The 23,209-nt window shown below is 45.6% G+C and overlaps 1 protein-coding gene across 4 annotated transcripts in view; it reads left to right on the forward strand.

Annotated features, from left to right (window-relative positions):
- Positions 1-23,209, forward strand: part of WIPF3 (WAS/WASL interacting protein family member 3) — a 125,647-nt gene that overhangs the window by 1,102 nt on the left and 101,336 nt on the right. The gene's annotated exons all lie outside the window — the stretch shown is intronic.

The following is a 23,209-nucleotide window of genomic DNA, read 5'->3' on the forward strand; positions in this document are numbered from 1 at the left end:
CCTAGAATATATATATATATATATATATATATATATATATATATATATATATATATATATATATATATATATATATATCCTGGAATTATTATTTATTATTATTATTATTATTATTATTAATTATTTTTTTTATATTTTTTTTATAAGGCTATTGTAGGTATAGAACCGTGATTCTAAAATTATTATTTAATAATTATTTAATATTTATTTTCTAAAGCTACTTTAAGTATAGAACTGTGATTCTAGAATCAATATTATTATTGTATTGCTATGGCTTTTATATTATTCATTATTCGTCTTTTTTTTTTTTTTTTTATTGTAATGACTATTTCAGACACAGCAGAGCTGAGATCCCAGATTGTTGCTCTTTTTATTTCTTATTGCTATGGCTGCTTCATAAATATCATGGAATTATTATTCATATTATTATGATGATTAATATTATTAATATCTTATTGCTAGGGCTACTTCAGACACAGCATAACTAAGATCCTAGTTTAAAAAAATAAAAATACATATATATATTATAAAACATTCTGAAATTATTATTATTATTATTTATTATTATTTCTTTTATATATTTTATCTAAAGCTACTTTATGTATAGAACTGTGATTCTAGAATTATTACTATTATTATTTTATTGCTGTGGTTATTATATTAGTCATCTCTTTTTTTGTTTTTTGTTTTTTTTGTTTATTGCAATAACAACTTCAGACACAGCAGAACTAAGATCCTAGATTTATCATTGTTGCTCTTTTTATTTTTGTTATTGCTATGGCTGCTTCGGGTACAACATAACTATGATCCTAGAATTATTATTATATTGTTATTAATAGCATATTGTTTTTATTGTGCATGCAGCATTCACATCCAATCTAGAAACATGTGCATTCCCAGAAACATGTGTTGCGGTGCCATTGATACCACCTCAAATGTGGCAAGCAAACGCACATGTTCGCTCATGGCAAAACACATGTTAAAAAATGCATTGGGGACTACACCCCCAAAAAAGGTGCAGGAGCTTTTGAGGCATTTGTTACATGTAGGGCAACCCATTCAGGTGAATAAGCTGCCCTACGCATTTTGCATAAAAACACATATCACTTATCGCATGAAAACACACACAGAAAACACATTCATGCGACGCAACAGCATGAATGGGGATAGTGTGGCAGAACCGTGATCCTGGCATTATTATGACAATAATAGGGGACAATTATGACAATATGACAATACTTACTTCCTATAGTTGATCTGTTAGAGATGTGACATACACGGTATATATGAGAAGTGCAGAGAAGCCCTGAGATCTGTCCCGCACTTTTCTAAGCTGTCTCTGGGAGGGTGGCTGTAACCCTCTGCTTGTGCTCCTGTATATGTCCCTATCCCAGATTTTTACTTGTCTCTGTCATCTGGTTTTTATAAGTGACATCACTTTGGGGAAGAGATATGAGGTCAGGCATTACATAACATTTGAACTCTTTCCAAGCTGTGCTATATTTAAAACATTTGTTTTCATGCTTTATAATTAAAGAAATCTAGGGTCAGCATTGGGAGGTCATGTGTCCCATTTTCACCATGTGTGTGTGTAAAATATATTTTCTTTATCCTCATTTTTTGTATATACATAAAATACATTGAGTGATTTTAGAATTGAACTGACTACATAATATTACTCAGCTTCATGTTTAATGAAACAACAATCCCTTATATGAAAGGATAGACGTTCCTACTAACCGGCGGAATATGTTGTAGGGAAGAGAAGCATGTCAAGTATTGTGTGTTGCAGCAAAACTTTGCAGACCTGTATGTAGGGCAGTGCCAGGACAAGGTCGACTAGAGCCCAGGACAAACATGACAAATTTTGCCGCCCCCAGCACAAATCCTCTACCCATCAAATCTCCCCTCCAAGCACAAATCCTCTCCCCTCCACTCCGAATCCCCCCCCTTCCAGCACAAATCCCTCCTCCCCAATCCCCCATCCTAGCACAGACCCCTCCCCTACAAATTTCCCCTCCTAGCACAAATATCCCCCCAATCATTCCTACTAGCACAAATCCCCCCCCCCCCAGAAAAAATCTTCCCCCTCCTAGCACAAATCCTTTACCCCTCAAGTATCCCCTCCAAGCACAAATCCCCTCCACTTCAAATCCCCCCTTCCAGCACAAATCCCCTTCCCCAATCCCCCATCCTAGCACAGACCCCTCCACTACACATTTCCCCTCCTAGCACAAATACCCCCCAATCATTCCTACTAGCACAAATTACACCCCCCCACCAGAAAAATATCTTCCCCCCTCCTAGCACAAATCCTCTACCCCTCAAATCTCTCCTCCCAAGCACAAATCCTCTCCCCTCCACTCCAAATCACCCCCCCTTTCAGCACAAATCCCCCTCCACCAATCGCCCATCCTAGCACAGACCCCTCCCCTACAAATTTCCCCTCCTAGCACAAATACCCCTCCCCCAATCATTCCTACTAGCACAAATCTCCCCCCCCCCCACCAGAAAATAATCTTCCCCCTCCTAGCACAAATCCTCTACCCCTCAAATCTCCCCTCCAAGCACAAATCCTCTCCCCTCCACTCCAAATCCCCCCCTTCCAGCACAAATCCCCTTCCCCAATCCCCCATCCTAGCACAGACCCCTCCACTACACATTTCTCCTCCTAGCACAAATACCCCCCAATCATTCCTACTAGCACAAATTACACCCCCCACCAGAAAAATATCTTCCCCCCTCCTAGCACAAATCCTCTACCCCTCAAATCTCTCCTCCCAAGCACAAATCCTCTCCCCTCCACTCCAAATCACCCCCCCTTTCAGCACAAATCCCCCTCCACCAATCGCCCATCCTAGCACAGACCCCTCCCCTACAAATTTCCCCTCCTAGCACAAATACCCCTCCCCCAATCATTCCTACTAGCACAAATCCTCCCCCCCCACCAGAAAATAATCTTCCCCCTCCTAGCACAAATCCTCTACCCCTCAAATCTCCCCTCCAAGCACAAATCCTCTCCCCTCCACTCCAAATCCCCCCCTTCCAGCACAAATCCCCCTCCCCCCCAATAGCCCATCCTAGCACAGACCGCTCTCCTACAAATTTCCCCTCCTACCACAAATACCCCCCAATCATTCCTACTAGCACAAATACCCCCCCCCCCCCCGAAAAATAATATTTCCCCTCTACCATATTACTTTATAGCACAAACCCCCCAAATCCTCCATCCTAGTACAAATCCTCTTCCCCCGTCCCCCCTCCCAACACAAATCCCCCAAATCACCACTACTAGCATACCTCCCCTAAATTTGTCCTCCTAGAACATTTCTTACCCCCAGCCGCTTCCTGAATTCCCCTTTTCAACACAAATCCTCCCCCCCAATCTACTTGTGGTGCCCCCACCACCTCACATGATACCACAATGCCCAGGGCAGCCGCCCCTCTTGACCACCCCTTGCCCCGGCCCTGATGGGAAGTCATCAAGGTTTTCAACATATCTCTATGGGAAGATAAAGGACAAGGCGGAATCTATATTGTATATGTATTTATGTATCTTTATTGCACCAGAGATAAATAAAGTGTGTGTGTGGAAGGTGCTCTTCCCATGCAGGTAACTTCACAAAAAAGGAAAAGAAAGGACTAAAAGTAAAACAAATTTCTCCCATGAGGTTAGTGTGGGGGGCGTCCGCATTCCCCATGGCCAGTGGTGGTCATCTTTTTTTGGTATCGGGGCCATAAGGTGTCCTTTTATGAAAGTGCGGTAAAATACCGCTTTTCAGTTCTCAGGCATTCTCAGAGATCGCTCTCCTCTGAGTGCCTGTTTATGAAAGTGTGTAGATCGCTTCTCATGTTGAGTTGAGGAGCGATCTACAAACGCCGGGAACTCCTGAGAACGGCTCCTCTCACTATAATCTCGCGTGATGTAGCGGGATTATAGTATGAGGAACCATAAAATACAAAAGTTTAACACAAATCAGCACACATTATTCCCCAACATATTAATAAAATAATAAAGTTAAATTCCCCCTACACAATATACATTAACCTAATTATAAAAAAAACATTGTTTTTATCAATATTTAAAGATCATACATGTCCCTATTTAAATGTGAATGGTGTATAGTAAATGAATGTAATGCACATATGTAATGCAGCTATACACCATTCATATAAATGCAAAATACATTTATAATCATTAAAAAAATAATTTTAATAAAGTATACAAGTATAAATATTTATTAATAAATTAAAATAAAATATATTTCATAATTGATAAACATAAAAATTGATAAACTGGTGCAATGCGAGAACACTGCGAATCCACTGCGGGTTCCCGCATCGCACCGACTCGCATGTCAGTTCACACTGCCATATGCGAATTGCTGGGGAGTGTCAATACATTGTTAACGACACCCCCAGTTCAGCTTGCATATCGCACTGCGAACTGACAGTTCAGACATGAATCGGATCACATATGTGTGAACACACATGCGATCCGATTCTGGTCCGAACAGAAAAAAGGGTCCTGTGCGTGTTTGCACCGAATGAGGTGCGATATCAGCCATACTATCTGTACAGCTGATATCGCACCGCACAGACATCGCATGTAATGTGAATGGCAGTGTGCTGCGAATAACATGCAATGCCTGTGCGATGTCCTGCATCGCACAAGTGCGAACTGGGCCTAAAAGTTAACAACACCCCCAAATCAGTTCGCATATCGCAGTGCGATCTGCAAACTCGGACAGTAATCGTATCGCATGGGTGTGAACACCCATGCGATCCAATTCTGCTGTGGACCAAAAAAAGGGTCCTGTAAGAGTTTGGTCTGAGGGCAATGCAAATTTAGCAATACTATCTGTATGGCTGAAATTGCATCGCACAGAGATCGGATGTGATTTTGCACTGCAGTGCGGTGCGAATCACATCCGATCTCAGACACCGCAGCAGTGGGAACTGGCCCTAAATCATATTGCATTTGCACCAAAATGGTACAGGACCCTTTATTTGGTCCGCACTGGAATCGGATCGCATGGGTGTGAACACCCATGCGATCCGATTCCTGCACCATTACATAGTTCGCACTGCGATCTGTGAAATGATCTGGGGGTGTCATTAACTTTACATTGACACCCGCAGTGGTGTGCAGATGTCAATGTAGGTGCGATGTGAAAACCCACACAGGAATCACGCTGGTTCACGCATCGCACAAGTGTGAACCCAGCCAGAGACGTGAACATCTAAAAAAAAATATATATATATAGCTATATATAGATATATATATCTATATATAGCTATATATATATAGCTATATATAGATAAATATATCTATATCTATATCTATATATAGCTATATATATATATATATATATAGCTATATATAGATATAGATATAGATCTATATCTATATATATAGATATAGATATATATCTATATCTATATATATAGATATAGATATATATCTATATCTATATATATAGATATAGATATATATATATACACTATAAATTCCTATCCTGCTGGTTTTGGGGTGCGTAATGGTGGGGAAGGTGTGCTCTGACTGTTTGGTGAAAGAAAGAAGTCAAAAGACTTCTTGCTTTCTCCAGAATATCAGCCAGTTTCAGGCTTCTCACTCTGATTCTCCACTTCTGAAATGGTGAATCAGAAAGTGAGAATTCTGTCACAGATCGCCAGTGAGGTGCTGAGATCGCACCTTCATAAACTGGCCGTTTCTGTGAAGTCAGTTACAAATTCTCACTGTGCTGAGATAATCAGCGGAGAACATGTTCTCCGCTGATTATCTCAGTTTCATAAACTGGTAATGAGCTGAGATCAGCGGTGAGACTCGGGATCGCCGCTGATCTCAGTTTCATAAAAGGACACCTAAGTGCGGCCCCTGACATCACCAAATAACAAGACAGGATTTAGTGAGTGGATTGCAACAGAGAGCTGTCAGAAACTAGAAACACGCAACAGGAACTGATGAGATGAGATGAGAGGGATACAGGCGTGTTACAAGAGACGGCCAGAGACTGGAAACACTACAGGAGAGGATTAGAGACTGTGAGGAGTGCTGCAGGATTCCCTGGAGACTGAGGACATACTTCAGGAGATAGTCATAGACTGGAAGGGTTATAAAGGATCAGTGGGGAAAACATGTACAAAGAGCAAAGGTTTAGGCCGCAGTGGAGGAAATAAACCATTTTATTTAACTACTAGAAGTCAATCTGAAGATTTTATTTATTTGTATTTGTTGTTCTTTCTCTGGCCTGGGTAAGCATCTGAGTAAGCACCTTGGTGAGAAATACACAGAATGGGTGCACAGAGGGCTCCTTTCACATGGGGGGGGGGGGGGGGGGTGGCAGGAGGTGGTAAAAATAGGTGGTTGATCTGCATTCTTATCACCCCCCAGCTGCCCACCTACAAGCTGTTAGGTTGGGTTCACATTGATGCGAAATGGATACAGGTTCTCTGCATCCAATTCGCATGACAGGAGAGTGTGACCGGCTCTCAATGGAGCCGGTTCACAGATCTCCGGGGTGGCCGTGGAGCGCACAGCAGAAGGGTCCTGTGCGTCTTTGGCTCCGTTTCAGGTCTGAATACAGGCAAAAATTTGGGCCTAATTCGGACCTGAAACGGTGAATAGGGACCCCCCTGACCCCTGCTGTGCCCCGCGGCCACACACAGTGTGAACCCAGCCTCAGTGCCAGGTAATGGAACAGAGAGAGAGAGTTCCAGCACCCTGTACCCTGCTGACACTCTGCTGCTGATCTGGTGCCCAGCAGCTCACAGGCCATATGTAGAGGACCAGTGGGCTGCGTGTTGGGCACCAGGGCCCTAAACCCTGCCGGCTGATACTTACATGTCGGCCCTGAGCAGACTGCCAATAGAGTGCGTTTGCACTGAATACATGTACACATTAGCACAAATGTTTAAATGCATACAGCCTTAGGCCACATTCACGTGGGGCTATTACATCCATGGCCATGGTAATATTAGAATATTACGTACATCCAGGGTGCGTTTGGGGCCATTCACTCTCACTTGCACGGATGTTACATTGGGAGCAGTGGCTGTGTCCATGCGGCCCCATGCATCCCAATGAACAACAGTGGGACTGACAACATGAGGATGCATGTAGCACCTTTGCATCCCCATGTAGGAAAAACATAACCCTGCACAGGGCATGGATGTAATCGCCCCATGTGAACAAGGCATAAATGATGCCAGTACACTCCCCTGTGAACATGGGTTTTGAGCATTTTTTTATATCCCTGAATGCCACTAAAAAATCTGGATTTAAATACAAGAATGTGTATGGGCACATTGGCTGTTGAAAGTAGCACACAGAAACATAAGCCTGTTACTAAACCCAGGCCACTGCAATCATTATATCTGGTCTCCCACAGTACACAGAACATGGAAATTCAATTATTTTATTAAATATAAACCTTTTCTCATCAGCAATATATAGCAGTCTTTTGATTTCTATCAGTTCCTAGTAAAGCTTGTAGGAGGAGTTTTAATTCTGGACTGAGCTGTCCTGTGAGGCTACAGGGCTCTGTCTGAACAGTGCTGATTGGTTCTGTGCTGATCACATGCACTCTCCCAAGAAAAAAAACTCTCTAGCCATACACATCAAACTGAGCATGTGCAGCTTGACTCCAAAGGCTCTGTCTTACCTGGCCTTGTCCAGGGTGACAGTGCAGGGAGGGGAGGATCTGTGCATACAAGACCAAGCAGCCCTTTTACAAAATGCAGAGGAATAACCCCTTAGGTTCCACCGTGAGTATAACAAGCATGCTTTGCTGCATATACAGACTGATTTTACTGCTGTGGGTTTAGTAACACTTTAAGCAATATCAAATGAGAGGGGCCTAATTTACTCATAGGATGAAAACCTGAATGGTACAGGGACTGATAAATTGGCTTTATCTGTAAGTAAAATTAAAGACCTCTGTTGGCTGTGCAATCTAATGCTCTAATCTAATTCTACCTCTGTATTGTTTTTTTCCATAGTAACTACCTGCTGAAGTTGCTAAAAGCAGGAGGAAGTATACTGTGACATAAATAACATGTTCCTCTTGGGGTCATGGCCTATGAATAGTGACTGATAGAGGTAGCATGAAACAAGACCTGTATATTGTCAGTTGATAATGCAGGAGGACGTACAAGAGTTTTTCCACACTGTGTTTCCTCATTCAGTCTATTTTAGACCATTGACTATTTATTACATCATTTTTATTATATTATATTTATGTTTTTTATATTTATAGTATTATTATGTTATTTATTATATAATATTTTAGTCCATTGACTAGTGGAAGGAACACTCTGCAATTCTATTTCATACAGGTGATAAATGCCTCTTCACATTCATTATTACCTGATCAGGATATGTACACATGTATGAAAACAGGACAAAACAATTTATATATATATATATATATATTTATGGTCGGAGCCCTATGTCCGATATGGACATAGATAACACTTAATAATAAAGATAAGACTTACCATCGGAAATAGACCTGGAAGTGTGGACTTACCATATGAAATGGACCTGAAAGTGTGCCTTGGTCTAATGGCCGGTATGCCAAAATAAGGGGGCATACCCTGGTTTTAAGAAATGATTATTCTGTAGAGAGAAATGAGATGAAATGAATGAAATGAAATGAATGCCTTGAAATGGGGATGGGAGGGTGGGTATCGCGCACAGGAAACCGACAAGCACCACAGGTGAGCGGGCTGCTTAAATACCCACCGGGCTCCTCCCATAAATTCAGGCCACCATACTGGCCTTCCTACTTATGGTCGGAGCCCTATGTCCGATATGGACATAGATAACACTTAATAATAAAGATAAGACTTACCATCGGAAATAGACCTGGAAGTGTGGACTTACCATATGAAATGGACCTGAAAGTGTGCCTTGGTCTAATGGCCGGTATGCCAAAATAAGGGGGCAAAAACATTCAGGTAGGGATATAATATATAATTGGTTTTCAGGTATTCATTGAGCCAATTTGGAGAATGCCTGTGCCATCTCTACTTGAGGATTGGGTATATACCGGGCGACGCAGGCTGATTTCCATCTGCCTAGTCTTTTGATGATGTGGTCTGGAACCCCCTGGCGGGTTGCTGCGGAGGCTGCTCCGATGCGGAAGGAGTGTCCGGAGTACTGACTGGGTTTAAGGTGAAGATTGCAGAGAAGTATCCTTATGTGTTTTACAAAGTGACATGCGTTTAAGGGTTTAACTGGGAATGGTAGAAGAGGACTGGTGTCCGATTGTTCAGGCAGGAGTGAGAGGAGACGGTTAAGTACGGTGACTGGACACCAGCTGTTATTGGTTCTGTAGAGGTGAAATGTCCACTCCAGAGCCTGTTTCCTGGGTTTAAGAAACCTCGAGGTGAAGGATGAAATGGTCTTGGTGGCGAAGCAAGTGCCGTCTGCGTAATACTTGGTCTGTGGGGTGGTTATAGGTGAACCCGTAGTAAGCCAACTATATGGCTGCTTGTAGGACCGTGCTGGGCAGGAGACCGAATGGCGAAGTAGCCAGAATAGTCGACATATCCCTGAAGATGGGCCCCGTAATGGGTAAGCGCTTAGTACTAATCACTGGTTGTTGTTTCTGGATGCCCCTTAGGATGGCTCGTATAGCGTGTGATGAGAACAGTGAAGATTTTGTGGGGTCTTCCAGGGTCACGAAATGTTGTATGCCGGCTAGGTATAGCCGAATGGTATTGTAAGATAAGGTCAGCTGAGTGTGGCAGTATGAAATGCAGGCCAGTACCTGTTTGACATCTATTGGTCCTTTACGGCAGGATGTGAGAAATTTATTGAACGCCTTTCAAGCTGTCTGGTAGGCTTTGAGTGTGTTATGAGAGAGTGAGTGATTGATGAGCTGCGTTGCTCCTTGTAAATGTTAAACTAGTCCAGGGTCAGTTGTGACCAGGCAGGGATAGGGGCCGACACTGGATCGGCTCCGGGAACCTGTTTGGAAAGGAGGTGTAGTTAGAACGTGACAGTGCGTCAGCAGCTAATTGTGTCTGCCTGGAATAAATGCACAGTGTATGTTAAACTGATGCTGTAAGAACAGTTGTACCAATCTGCGCAGGAAGGACATGACTGCTGGGGAATTGGACCTGCCTTTGTTGATGTCTGCCGTGGCCTGATTGTCGGTGGTGAAGATTACGGTTTGCCCTGTCCAATGGTGACCCCAGAGTTGTGCAGCTGCCACCATGGGGTAGAGTTCGAGGAGGGAAGATGTTTTGAATAAGCCGGGTATCAACAGTATCTGTTGAGGCCAGGGTCCTGAAAACCAATGATGGCCAAAAATTGCAGCGAAACCTGTGGTGGCTGCAGCGTCTGTCACCACCTGGGGTGACAGGGCTGAAACCATGGGTATAATTAGGGATATGCCATTCCGGGAGGACGGAATTCGTCCCACATAGATAGGTCCGCTATTGCTGCGGAGTCTAGATTTAAGATCTGACCGGGGTCTTGTGTTTCTGGCAGGAATCTCAGCAGGCGTGACACGAAGGTGCGGCCTTGTGGAATAATTCGTATGGCGAAATTCAGCATTGCCAGGAGAGATTGCAACTGCTTCTTGGTACACCCCTTGGTGTGGGTGAATTTGTGAAGGACCGCCTTAATGCGGGTTAGTTTGTCGAGGGGGAGACTGGCTTGCATAGCGCAGGTGTCTAAGTTGGCCCCCGAGAAAGGTGATGTTATGTGCTGGCCTTCTACTTTGTGCTTGGTGATGGGAAGCCTTGTGTAACAGTATCCAAGCAAGAGACTGAGCGAATGTGTCGAAGAGCCAAGGGCTGCTCTTCGAACCGAACGTCAGTTTTGTGGCCAAATAATATGCCTCCTTCCACTTGATGCCATGCCAGCACCAAAGGGATGGATGGATAGGCAGGAGCTTAAAGGCATCCAAGATGTCGGTTTTGGAAAGCCAGGCACCTGTACCTGCTTTGATGACTGCTTGTATCGGCATGTCTACGGAGGAATATTTTAGGGAGAATTCTTCGGAGGGAATCAGGGAATTGAGACTGGGGATGTGGGAAGAATGAGGCGCAGACAGGCGGTACCCCAAACGTAATTTATTTGTGAATTTGCCCTTGACGAGCCCCAAATAGGGCTGACTCTCCAAGTGCTGAAAGGGGGCTGAGTGAAAGGCCTATAACGTACTCTCGGTCTAGTTCTGTTTGTAAGAGCCGATCTATGGTTTGTTCGTCGATGGCTGCTGAACGAATATTCCCACATTCGTACGTACTGTGAGGTAGTGAAATGAGGCCTGTGTGAAAGCCGACAGAGGGGCCGTGAAGTCTTCGCTGCCGGCCTGTGACCTGATTTGACCTGATGAGAATATCCTGTTTTTGAGCTCGTATATTTTTTTTTTTTTTTTTTGTGAGAACGAAATGATTCGAAATGTTTGCCTTGATGTTTGAAATGACTGAACTGCATGACAAAGGTCCGGCCTGGCCGTGTCGTGACTGATGCGACCGTGAACCGGGCCCTGGAGCATGCACTGAAACGAGGCAACAGAAGAAACATTGGTGCACACCGGGACGGATCGGTGCTTGTTTGATGCATCTGGATTCGAATCGGAGCGCAGCATGAAATGAAATGAGAGAAATGTTTACCTTGACCGAGGCTTGAATTGGTTGTGCCGTGTTTTGCGACTGGCAACCGACCGAGCTCTGGTATAGGTATGGATTTTTTTTTTTTTTTGAGGAAAATGAAAAGGTGACAATTCGTGAAGGGATTGCTAAGTAACTTGAAGCAATGATTTGTATGATGCTTGCAATCTTGTGACAATGAAATGATTCGAAATGTTTGCTTTGATTGTGAAATGAATGAACTGCATGACAGAGGTGCGGCCTGGACGTGTCACGATTTGTTCGACCGTGAACCGGGCTCTGGAGCATGTATTGAAATGGGGCAACTGAAAATATTGGTGCTCCTGGGACGAATCGGTGCTTGTTTGATGCATCTGGATTCGAATAGGAGTGCAGTATTAAATGACATGAGAGAAATTATTGTTTTGACCGCGGCTCGAATTGGTTGTGCCGTGTTAGCGACTGGCAACTAACCGAGCTCTGGTATAGGTATGAAATGCGATCGGAACCAGTGATGCATGCCGTGACGAATCGGTGCACCTCAGATGCGACTGGTTTCGAAACGGTGATGCGTTGTGGGAGTGAAATGGTAGAAATTGCATGACAGAGATGTGGATCAATCCCCCGATGTCTGCGATTAGCTATGATCTGGACTCTGGAGCATGTGTCAGAAATGTGGCCAATCCTGGGCACGCCGAGACGAATCGGTGCATTTTCATGCGACTGATTTCATGTCGGAATGTGACACGTGGAAATGAAATGATAACCATGACAGAGGTACAAATGACTGATAACGTAACTCTGGAGCATGTATAGAAATGAGGCCAATCCTGGGGCACGCCGAGACGAATCGGTGCATTTCATGCGACTGAATTCATGTCGGAACGTGATACGTGGAAATGAAATGATAACCATGACAGAGGTACGAATGACTGATAAAACGTAACTCTGGAGCATGTATAGAAATGAGGCCAGTCCTGGGGCACGCCGAGACGAATCGGTGCATTTCATGCGACTGAATTCATGTCGGAACGTGATACATGGAAATGAAATGATAACCATGACAGAGGTACGAATGACTGAGAAAACGTAACTCTGGAGCATGTATAGAAATGAGGCCAATCCTGGGGCACGCCAAGACGAATCGGTGCATTTTTCATGCGACTGAATTCATGTCGGGACGTGATACATGGAAATGAAATGATAACCATGACAGAGGTACGAATGACTGATAAAACGTAACTCTGGAGCATGTATAGAAATGAGGCCAATCCTGGGGCACGCCGAGATGGATCGGTGCATTTCATGCGACTGAATTCATGTCGGAACGTGATAGATGGAAATGAAATGATAACCATGACAGAGGTACGAATGACTGATAAAACGTAACTCTGGAGCATGTATAGAAATGAGGCCAATCCTGGGGCACGCCGAGACGAATCGGTGCATTTTTCATGCGACTGAATTCATGTCGGGACGTGATACATGGAAATGAAATGATAACCATGACAGAGGTACAATTGACTGACAATAACATAACTCTGGAGCATGTATAGAAATGAGGCCGTAATAACTGGGGCACACCGGAACGAATCGGCGCATCTTTGGTGCGACTGGATTCGAATCGGAGCGCGGTAGGTGACTGAAATGAGAAATGATTTGAAAATGTCAGAAATGAGTTCAGAAATGTTTTCAGAAATGAGAAATGATTTGAAATGTCCGAAATGAGTTTAGAAATGTCTCAGAAATGAGAAATGATTGGTATCGAACTAACTTGATTTGATCTTTTACAAAATTGCGACTGGCTATGGCTGTCTACTGATACCGACATGCTAGAAATGAAGCGACGTCAGCGTCGCTGTGCTATCGAATTTGTAACATATCGAAAGTACGAGCGATATACATTGCAGTTTGTGAAATGCGGGTGAAACGAAATTTGAACTCACGGTTTAGTGACATGATATGAAAAACGAAAAGTCCGACGGGACCCTACCTGCGACAGCCAAGCCAGACGCGTGGTACGAACGATACGGATCGGTAAACACTGACACTCTCGAGCACGAAATAGCAAATGCGGGAACTTCGCGAGACAACGATTTACGGACGTTTGGTATTCGGATAGTCGGCCTAGTGACGTAACGTATCGCGCACAGGAAACCGACAAGCACCACAGGTGAGCGGGCTGCTTAAATACCCACCGGGCTCCTCCCATAAATTCAGGCCACCATACTGGCCTTCCTACATATATATATATATATACACACACACACACACACACACACACACACACACACACACACATATTAGGACTGGGGAAAAAATCGATTTAAATCTTGAATCGAGTTGAGAGGTCAAATCGATTCAAAATTTAAACAAATCGATTTTTTTTTTTCACCACGCCGGTCCTGAGGAGCTGCGGGCAAGGAGTTTTTAGGTGAGGCCGCGGGCTCGGCCTAGTCTGCGAGGCCGGACGCCGTGGACTAGGCCGAAGCCGCGGCCTCCCTAAAAGCTCATGCCCGCAGCGCCTTTGGACCGGCGCGGTTTCCGAAGAAGAAAAAAAAACTCGATTCGAATCGTGAATCGAGTTTTTTTTAAGAGAATCGAAGATTTTTTTTTTTTAAAGAAAATCTCCCAGCCCTAATACATATACATATATATATATCAGGGGCGGATCCAGAGCCTAGTCTTGGGAGGGGCACTGCCAGAAAATACTTTTCAAATTTATTGGGGAAATGGCTGGTGTTAGCGCTTCAATCATCACGGCACCATAGTTGTTATGATGTCAGGATGATTGAAGCGCATTATTACTATTATTACATTGTTATAAAAAATTAAATGGTTTAACTCACCATAATGCAGAATCAGTGGGAGCCCCGAGCGTGTCACTTGCCACTGTCACCTGCCACATGTTGCGGATTGTCACTTGCCACGTCACCTGTCACCAGATGCAGATTGTCACTTGCCACGTCGCCTGTCACCAGATGCAGATTGTTACTTGCCACGTCACCTGTCACCAGATGCAGATTGTCACTTGCCACGTCCCATGCCACACGTTGCAGATTGTCACTTGCCACATCACTTGCCACGTCCCATACCACACGTTGCAGATTGTCACTTGCCACGTCCCATGCCACACGTTGCAGATTGTCACTTGCCACGTCCCATGCCACACGTTGCAGATTGTCACTTGCCACATCCTATGCCACACGTTGCAGATTGTCACTTGCCATGTCCCATGCCACACATTGCGGATTGTCACTTGCCTGCTATAATTGTCTCTTGCTGTGTCCCAGAGTCAGGCAGCAGAGAGATGATGTAATCTCTCTGCTGCCGCGGCTGCCTATACACTGCACAGTGAGGGCAGAACTGCAGGGATGCAGGGCGAACGACGGGCAGTGAGAGATGATGTCATCTCTCTGCTCCCTGATTAGCCAGCAGCCCGCTCACACACTATCATCGAGCCGCATGGCTGCTCACTAACCGAGCCGCCCAGCACGCCCGCAGAGCCGCCCACTGTCTCTCACCAACGGAGCTGCCCGTGCTCTCAGCTGCGGAGCTGCCCGCCGTCTCTCTCACCCACGGCGACGCCTGCCGACCCACTCACTCACCCGCATTCTCGGAGGGGCCAATTGCCCTGTTGCCCCCCCCCGATCTGCCCCTATATATATATATACACATATATAAAAAGAGTCATAGACACTATTTAAAATCGTGTCACATTTCCGCTCATAAATTTTGGCCAAAATGTATTCTGCTACATGTCTTTGGTAAACAAAAAAGTGTAAGTGTATATTGATTGGTTTGCGTGAAAGTTATAGCATCTACAAACTATGGTATAGATACTGGAATTTAATTTTTTTTATACTACTAATGGCGGCGATCAGCAACTTATAATGGGACTGCGATAGTGTGGCAAGCAATCTGACACTAACTGACACTGGGGGGAACTGACTAACTGCCACTGACATTTCCAGTGACACTAATACAGTGATCATTCCTAACACTAATATACACTGCCACTGCCATCTAGGGGGATCAATGGGTTAAATGTGTGCCTATCAATGTTTACCATGTGTGTTTTACTAAGCAATGTCCTGATTTTTACCAGGGAGAAAAAACTGGCACACCGCTGCTGTACAAAGAGAGCCCTGTGTTGTTTATCAACACAAGGCTCTCTTCTGTCATTCTCTGAGTCAGTCAGCGGGTGGCGGCCATAAATCCTTAGCCGGGACTTGTTGATCGGCTTGTGCTGCAGCAAATGGCAGCACAGTCTTCCGGGCTTACGCGTACCCGGAAGAAAGCTGTGACGTACAGGTAAGTGATTGTGCCTGTACAAGCCGACCTATACAATTAAATTTAAGTCAAAGAATGCTCTTACGATTTTCCGAATATTAGTGGAATTAAATTGACATTTGTTTTTGATCACAAGTAAAAGATTTTTAAAAGAGCAGGGTGGGAGTTTTTTTTTCAAACAAATTCCTAACAGTGTGGATTTTTTTTACTTTATAGAGTCCATTAATTCCAAAGTTGAATGTTAAAAGCAAATACAATTTTGAAGTACTTTCAAACAACATTTGAATGTACTGCTTTAGAGATCTTAAAGCGGATTTCAACCCAAAAGTAGAACTTCCGATTATATGATTCCTCCCCCCTTCTGGTGCCACATTTGGCACCTTTCAGGGGAGGGGGGGGGGTACCTGTTTTTGACAGGTACCTTGTCCCCACTTCCCTCGGACCTCGCCGGGGCGGGGTAAGTCAGAGGTTTGGCCCCCCTCCTCCTTCCCCTGCTGCCGGGCCAGTAAGAGAGCGCAGCGCCCTTCACACATGCGCAGTAGGGACCCGGCTGTGGAGCCACTAAGCTTTACTGCCGGGCTCCCTTACCGGCAATGGCGGCGGCAGCACTCGACAGCCGAAGGAAACATCGGATGGGATGCCGACATCGCTGGATTCCAAAACTCCTCTTTAAACCCATTGATATAACTGTTACAAAGAACAACCAGGAATATAACTGTCACATTAGTTGTGCTCTCAAGCAAACTGTCAAACCCTCAAATGGTTGGTGTCATAACTGATCACATGTGCAGCACCATGGAAGTTTTTTTTTTCCATTTAGATGCATGAAGGTTGCAATTTGATCTTTTCTAGTTAGACCACTATAAGAGCTCTTTTACCTACCCTGTTTCCCCGAAAATAAGACCTAGTGTGATTGTCGGTGATGGCTGCAATATAAGCCCTACCCCCCAAATAAGCCCTAGTTAAAGTCCTTGTAGGTCTTATTTTCAGGGTAGGGCTTATTTTTGGGGAAACAGGGTAGGGCTTATTTGGGGGGTAGGGCTTATATTGCAGCCATCACTGACAATCACGCTAGGTCTTATTTTCGGGGAAACAGGGTAGGTAGGCAGGCAGTTTTACCAATTGCCAAGCCCCCAACCAAGCCGGTGGCCCATGTTAGTACACATGGATGTGGTTGAGGCACAGTGAAAATGTTACAGTTTATCATATTTGGCAGGCAGATCCCCTGCAAACGCGATCCATTCAAGTGGAGGAGTCTGCACTGCAACCACAAGCCAAACGCATTGCTCATGGCTGCAGTGTGGTTTAGAAAAGCCTATAATAAAGCTTACCTATAGGTAGTGTAAATATCTCCTAAATGTGCACCGTATAGGAGATATTTACTGTAGATGCAGCCAGTGACATCACTGATGCATGCGCTCTGAAGGAATGGCCACCCGTACTGTTCCTTCAGAGCTCTGTGCCGTGACCAGCGGTTCCTGCGCGCATGCGCAGGAGTGACATTATCGCGGGTCCGGCCAGTCACAGAGTCGGAGTCCCTGAACCCGAAAGCAAGACAGGTGAAGATGGAAGCTGTCTCCAGCGTTGACATCGCATTCCCTGGAAGGCTCATTTTTCAGGTAAGTTTCACATAATGTGCTAGTGTGTGATGCATACTAGCACATTATGCCTTTGACTTGCAGGTAAGTAAATAAAAAAAAAAATAAAAAATCAAGCGGTTTACAAACGCTTTAAAAAAACAGGTCTTCAGGCAATATTGCCTCCTGAATGCCTGGCAGCCACTGCTCTACCACCCTCTGAAAAGGCATTCCACAGAGGATCACTTTTCATAAGGGCAGCATAGTATGCCCATGTAAAACAAGGCCCTACAGTAGCTAGATAGTAGTAGCTCATTAGCTGAGGAGCTACAAGTTTTAAAGTAGTTAAATACAATGTTACAGACACGTTCTAATACAGTTATAACTATGCAGGCACCATAACTACCTTTTCTTATTTTGAGAAATGATGTATCTTATCTTACAAGGTTAAAAGGTCCTTATACATGACTTTGCATCAGTGGGGGTGGGGTGGGGTTACAGGATACTGTGCAGACACACTGTGTACCTGTATTCCATACACTGTTCAGTCTGAGGCAAGATGCAGGCTGTGCTTAAACAGGGGGCGTGTTCAAGATGCAGGCGGTGATTGGTAGGGGGTCAGTCTCTGACTTTGACTTGATTACATTTTTGACCACTCCTCTATTCAAAATTCTTTCAGTTGCAAGTTGTTTGGTTCCAGTTCAACTTTCAGACAGGTGGCCTCACATTCTCATCAAGCATACTTTGATATGATGCAGAATTCATAGTCGACGCAATGACTGCAAGCTGGCCAGGCCTTGACACAGCAAAGAATCCTCAAACCATAACATTTCCATCACCATGCTTTACAGTTGGTATGAGGTTGTCCTCCTCCTGAAATGCTGTCTTGAGCTTGCGCCAACAACTATTTTACTTTCAATACATTTTATTGAAAATTTTTCAATGGTAAAAAAAAAAATTTACAATATATCTCACCAATGGTAAGTATCTGGTGCCACTTGCCCTCACTTTTCTAGTGGGGGCAAGTTTGGTTAGGCCTATCATAAGCATAGGTGACTTTGCATAATCAGTAGTGTAGTACAGTATCAATTTGTAGCTTATGCTTTCGGTGAGGTTTAAAAAAAGAATGTTCATCTAGTTCTGGCAATATAAGGACATTTTTAATATTTCCTTTAATAAGTGCTCTTGCTCTTGGAATAAAATACATCAGAGAACGTTTTGTACCAGTTAGCAGCTGTGGAATGCCTTAAAGATGCTGGCTAATTATTCATATGTATGAGCTGCACAAGCTGCTGATAGACATAATTCAATAGAATGGTATCAATATGCTTTGCTGGTGGTCCCGGTAATTACCTTGTATGTAATCACTGCTGATTCAGCATCTCTGTTGGGAATCATTGTGTACTTTATGTGGCTTTATAACTGCGCAGCACTTTTCAGAGAGGCAAGTGCTGTCTAATATGGAAGCATTATACCTTTCTGAAATTATTACGGTGAATGTATCCAGGGGCTCTAAACTAACATCCCTGAGTACAAGCTAATATCAGCAAATGTATAATTAATGGAGCTTTATGCATAAACTAGAAGGCATAACGCTTTGTAGTCAAATAGTATGAGAGAGTGGCATTTCAGTATGGGAGAGTGGCATTTCATACCTTTATGTAAACCCAATCACAATAATAAGCTTGAACATATCAATGCAATTTCAACATTTATTTTAATATGTTTTCATATGCAGCTTTGAATAAAATAATAATAAAATAAAAGGAATAAAATCATACCTGGTGATCCTGCCGTGAATGTCTTTGTTCAGGCACTTCCTGTTATCGGGTGACTCACCTATGTCACCATCATCCAACCTGTGCTCCTGTGTTGTCATCCGGTCAAATGGGCTTTTAGTAGAGAGTACAAGTGGTCGCTTTACCATGCATTAAGGCTTAAAGTGGTTGTAAAGGCAGAAGGTTTTTTATCTTAATGCATTCTATGCATTAAGATAAAAAGCCTTCTATGTGAGCAGCCCCGCTAATACTTACCTGAGCCCATCTCTGTCCAGTGATGTCCACGAGTGTCTCAGCTGTCTGAGATTCTCCTTCCTGATTGGCTGAGACACAGCAGTGGCGCCATTGGAGAGAAGGGGGCGAGGTCGGGTCGGGGCTCCATGTCTGAATGGACGCAGGGAGCTGTGATTCGGCTTGGGTGCCCCCATAGCTACTTGCTGTGGGGGCACTGAACAGGAGGAAGGGGCCAGGAGCACAGAAAAGGGACCCGGGAAGAGGAGGATCTGGGCTGCACTGTGTAAATCCACTGCAACAGAGCAGCTAAGCAGTGGCGTAGCTAGCACATCTGGCATCCGGGGCTGGACCGCCCCCAAGAAAAATGCTATGTGACAATATAGTGGCACCAAAACTGTGGGTGAGGTCAGATTGCAACAGTGGGAGGGGCTTAAAGGGCCATATGCTTTAATGCAGGGGTCTCAAACTGGCAGCCCTCCAGCTGTTGCGAAACTCCAAGTCCCATCATGCCTCTGCCTGTGGGAGTCATGCTTGTAACTGTCAGCCTTTCAATGTCTCATGGGACTTGTTGTTTTACAACAGCTGGGGGGCTGTTTGAGACCCCTGCTTTAATGACTGTGACACAAGCGAGTATGTATCAGACAGTACAAAGCTCAGTATACTCATTTTAATAAAATAAAAGTGTTCTATTGCATATCATTTAGTAGACACGGCTAACCTTAAAGTGATATTAAAGTCTTGTTTTGTTTTTTGGTTTTTTTTTTCTAAAAAATAAATATGTTATACTTACCTGCTCTGTGTAGTGGTTTTGCACAGAGCAACTTAGATCCTCCTCATCTTGGGTCGTTGAAACCCCTGGCCCCTCCCCCTTTCTGGGTGCCCCCACAGCAAGCAGCTTGCTATGCGGGCACCCAGACAGGCATGCTCCTGATCTGCGGCTCTGTGTGTCCATTCACACACGGAGCCATGGCTCGACTCCGCTCCCTCCATCTTCTGATTGGCTCATTGGCTGTAATTGACAGCAGTGTGAGCCAATTGCTCCCGCTGCTGCTAAAAGCCAATCAGGAGTGCGAGTCCCCAGACAGCCAAGGCTCTCGTGGACATTGCTGAATTGAGAGGGGGCTCGGGTAAGTATTAGGTGGGGCTGGGGGGCTGCTGCACACAGAAAGTTTTTTACCTTCATGCATAGAATGCATGCCTTTACAACTACTTTAACAAAGAATGTGCTGTACTTGGAATACAGTGGTCAAGAATAGGAAATGTAAAACATAGTGAGGGGAATTTATCAAAACTGGTGCAGTCAGAATTTGGAACAGCTGCGCATGGCAATCGGCTTCTATCTTCAGCTTGTTCAGCTTTAGGCTGGGTTCACACTGGTGCGACACGACAGCCGTCCTACTTTGGATCCGACTTTGCCCTGCGACATGAAGCCGGCATGTGTCCGACTTTCAATGAACGGGGATCCGACTTGGATCCCCGCCAATGCCGGCACTGTGTTTGGTATGAATCTTTAGGGGGGAACTCCGCGCCAAATTTTAAATAAAAAACCGGCATGGGTTCCCCCTCCAGAGGCATACCAGGCCCTTGGGTCTGGTATGGACCTTGAGGGGAACCCCCTACGCCGAAAAAACGGCGTGGGGGGTCGCCCCCAATCCATACCAGACCCTTATCCGAGCACGCAGCCCGGCCGGACAGGAATGGGGGTGGGGACGAGCGAGCGCCCCCCCCCTCCTGAACCGTACCAGGCCGCATGCCCTCAACATGGGGGGTGGTGCCTTGGGGGAGGGGGGCGCGCTGCGGCCCCCCCACCCCAAAGCACCTTGTCCCCATGTCGATGAGGACAAGGGCCTCTTCCCGACAACCCTGGCCGTTGGTTGTCAGGGTCTGCGGGCGGGGGGCTTATCGGAATCCGGGAGCCCCCTTTAATAAGGGAGCCCCCAGATCCCGGCCCCCCACCCTATGTGAATGAGTATGGGGTACAGCGTACCCCTACCCATTCACCTAGGAAAAAAGTGTCAATTTAAAAAAAAACACTACACAGATTTTTAAAGCATTTTATTAGACAGCTCCGGGGGTCTTCTTCCGACTTCGGGGGTCTCTCCGGTTCTTCTCCACGCTCTCCGGATCTTCTGCCGGGCTCCTCCGCTCTCTTCTGCTCTTTTGCCGCTCTTTTGCTAAAGCGGAGGAGCCCGGTCTTCAATCTTCTGCCTTCTGCCTTCTGCCTTCTGCCTTCTGCCCTCTTCTCCTGATGTTGACACGACGCTCTCTGGGGCTAGAATGCTCTCTGTGCGCTCTGCTCTGACTTATATAGGCGGTGACCCCGCCCCCTTATGCCGTCACAGTCCCTGGGCATGCTGGGACTGTGACGTTTTAGGGGGCGTGGTCATCACCCGATGACCACGCCCCCTAAAACGTCACAGTCCCAGCATGCCCAGGGACTGTGACGGCATAAGGGGGCGGGGTCCCTGCCTATATAAGTCAGAGCAGAGCGCACAGAGAGCATTCTAGCCCCAGAGAGCGTCGTGTCAACATCAGGAGAAGAGGGCAGAAGGCAGAAGGCAGAAGGCAGAAGGCAGAAGGCAGAAGGCAGAAGGCAGAAGGCAGAAGATTGAAGACCGGGCTCCTCCGCTTTAGCAAAAGAGCGGCAAAAGAGCAGAAGAGAGCGGAGGAGCCCGGCAGAAGATCCGGAGAGCGTGGAGAAGAACCGGAGAGACCCCCGAAGTCGGGAGAAGACCCCCCGGAGCTGTCTAATAAAATGCTTTAAAAATCTGTGTAGTGTTTTTTTTTTAAATTGACACTTTTTTCCTAGGTGAATGGGTAGGGGTACGCTGTACCCCATACTCATTCACATAGGGTGGGGGGCCGGGATCTGGGGGCTCACTTATTAAAGGGGGCTCCCGGATTCCGATAAGCCCCCCGCCCGCAGACCCCGACAACCAACGGCCAGGGTTGTCGGGAAGAGGCCCTTGTCCTCATCAACATGGGGACAAGGTGCTTTGGGGTGGGGGGCCGCAGCGCGCCCCCTCCCCCAAAGCACCAACCCCCCATGTTGAGGGCATGCGGCCTGGTACGGCTCAGGAGGGGGGGGGCGCTCGCTCGTCCCCACCCCCATTCCTGTCCGGCCGGGCTGCGTGCTCGGATAAGGGTCTGGTATGGATTGGGGGGGACCCCCACGCCGTTTTTATCGGCGTAGGGGGTTCCCCTCAAGGTCCATACCAGACCCAAGGGCCTGGTATGCTCTTGGAGGGGGAACCCATGCCGGTTTTTTATTTAAAATTTGGCGCGGAGTTCCCCCTCAAGAACATCTGAGCACAAGTCGCGTGCCAAAGTCGGATCATGCAAGACGGCAATCCGACTTTGATCCGACTTCAATGATAGTCAATAGACTGAAGTAGGATCAAAGTCGGACCAAAGTAGTACAGGGAGCATTTCTAAAGTCGGAACGACTTGTGTCGGACCAGTTAGGACGGCTCCCATAGGGAAACATTAAATTTCACACGTCATGCGACATGAGCTCCCAATGTCGGAGCGTTTGTCGGACCAGTGTGAACCCAGCCTTAAAAATGAAAGTTATGAGCTGATTGGTTGCCATGCACAGCTGTTCCAAATATGTCTGCTCTAGTTTTGATGAATTCCCCTAAGGGCTCATTCAGACAGGTGCTGAGACAGGTCCTGTATGCTGAGCCACTTTTTGCTGCA

The sequence above is a fragment of the Aquarana catesbeiana genome, linkage group LG05 (genome assembly GCF_042186555.1).
Source record: "Aquarana catesbeiana isolate 2022-GZ linkage group LG05, ASM4218655v1, whole genome shotgun sequence".
Lineage (NCBI taxonomy): Eukaryota > Metazoa > Chordata > Amphibia > Anura > Ranidae > Aquarana > Aquarana catesbeiana.